Below are 2,517 nucleotides of genomic sequence, written 5' to 3' on the forward strand. Positions count from 1 at the left end.
CAAATGGGTAGATTCAAGTAGCGGTTTCTTAATTGGAGAGAAAATTGTTCCTATGAATGAGAAAGAATTTTGTTTAGGGTTGGGGTTGAGTTTAGATGGAAAAGAGATTAATTTAAATGGAGAAATGAGATTAAGTAGATGTGTCAAATACATTGGGAATAGAACAAGAGATTTGAATTTGGTTTACAAATGTATGATGAAGAAAGGAAAAAAAATTCCTTGTACCNCTTTTTGTAGCTTGTACATATTAGTTGGGATTTGTGAGATATTATTTCCCCAACGTAGTGGAAGAGTCTTTCCCATACTATTTGAAATTGTTGATAATTTAAATGGTTTAGGTAATTATTGTTGGGGTAGTTTAGTTTATCGATATTTGGTACGTGGTCTGAACAAAGNTTCAGATGCTCTGAAGAAAGGAAAAGCCACAACCAATATTTATGTANATGGTTGTATTTACATGTTGCAAGTAAGTTATCTTTATTCAGTTCAAATTTTATAATAGAATTTGGTTTTGTGGCTTGCATTGAGTTATTGATTAACATGATAAATTTTGTGTAGNTATGGTTTTGTGAGAATTNCATTCCTCCCAAAGGTGCAATACAAAAAAATCCAAGAATATTGCATTGGATTAATATAAATTTGGGAGACAAGGTGGTGAAACGAGCATTGGAAACTGGTCTGGTATGTGGTTTAATGTTAGAGTGATTTTTGTTAGAGTGAATTTTGTTATTATATATGTGTTCCTACAATGATTTGAATTGTTGAATTTCAGGTTAATGTTGTTGATGTTGATGTTGGTCCAATGAAGGATAAGACTGATTTGAAGGATGGACCAACACAAAAATTGAAAGATGAAAAGGCATCAACAAAGAAGGAACTTAAGAGAAAACGTAGAGAGCGTTTTATGCAAAGTTTACACCAACAACAAAGAACTGTGGCAGAACTTAAAAGGAGGGTGCTTGTGTTGGAGGAAGAGGTCGCATTTGAGAAATCTAGACGAAGAAGACCACAGGAAGGTGGACACAATGTGCCACATGAAGAACCGTCCATCTCCCCTGGAGGCATCTCCCCGGGAGGCATGTCCACCGATCCTCCTCCAACGAAGATATATGTGAGGATGGGGTCACGTAGGCGTTACAAGAGTAGAGCGCTTAGGACTCCTTACGTAGGATTGCTTAGAATAAAAAATGAGTGAACTGTGTATAACTTTGTATAACTTTTGATAGCTTTCTTAGGACATATGTAACATGAACATATTTTTTGTAATTTGGTTTTTATTATGTTTAATGTGAAAAAAATGCAATTTGCCTTCATTGTCATATTGTTACTTAGATAGTGAATTGCGTTTCAAATTGTAAATAGGAAATCTGGTTTTGTTGAATTGTTAATTAATAAAGTTTTCATAGAAATGTTGTATTAATTTATTTGAAGGATGAAGGAAAGAAGGATTGCTTTACATACATAAGAAATGTGTTTTGTGAACAAAAACAACTTAGTGCATGTTTTAGAAGAAGTTATGCAGAAACTGCTGTGGTAATCGTTTACCACAGTGTCGTAAACGATTACCAGAGCTGTTTTCGTGATTTGGACACAAAGTTGTTCACAGAGAACCCATATTTTGTTCACAGGGGACCACAATATTAGTTGCTGTTTTTTCTGAAGTTTTGGACCTGTTTTGGTGTCATGTAGTGGTTGGGAGGTGTTGTAAGTGTGCTTGTTCATGTTTGGGTAGGCAAGGAAGGTATGATGTTGAGTGCAAGCCCCCAAATCATGTCCTAGAAGAATTTATGCAGAAACAGCTGTGGTAATCGTTTACCACAGTGTCGTAAACGATTACCAGAGCTGTTTTCGTAATTTGGACACAAAGTTGTTCACAGAGAACCCATATTTTGTTCACAGGGGACCACGGTATTAGTTGCTGTTTTTTCTGAACTTTTGGACCTTTTTGGTGTCATGTAGTGGTTGGGAGGTGTTGTAAGTGTGCTTGTTCATGTTTGTGGTCATGTTTGGGTAGGCAAGGAAGGTATGGTGTTGAGTGGAAGCCCCCAAATCATGTCCTAGAAGAAGTTATGCAAAAACTGCTATGGTAATCGTTTACCACAGTGTCGTAAACGATTACAAGAGTTGTTTTCATGATTTGGACACAAAGTTGTTCACAGAGAACCCATATTTTATTCACAGGGGACCACGGAATTAGTTGTTGTTTTTTCTGAAGTTTTGGACCTTTTTGGTGTCATGTAGTGGTTGGGAGGTGTTGTAAGTGTGCTTGTTCATGTTTGAGTAGGCAAGGAAGGTATGATGTTGAGTGGAAGCCCCGAAATCATGTCCTAGAAGAATTTATGCAGAAACAACTGTGGTAATCGTTTACCACAGTGTCGTAAACGATTACGCGAGCTGTTTTCGTGTTTTGGACACAAAGGTTTTCACAGGGAACCCATATTTTGTTCACAGGGGACCACGGTATTTGTTGTTGTTTTTCTCAAGTTTTGGACCTGTTTTGGTGTCATTTACTGCTTG

This window comes from Vigna radiata, unplaced genomic scaffold, assembly GCF_000741045.1.
Source record: "Vigna radiata var. radiata cultivar VC1973A unplaced genomic scaffold, Vradiata_ver6 scaffold_51, whole genome shotgun sequence".
NCBI lineage: Eukaryota > Viridiplantae > Streptophyta > Magnoliopsida > Fabales > Fabaceae > Vigna > Vigna radiata.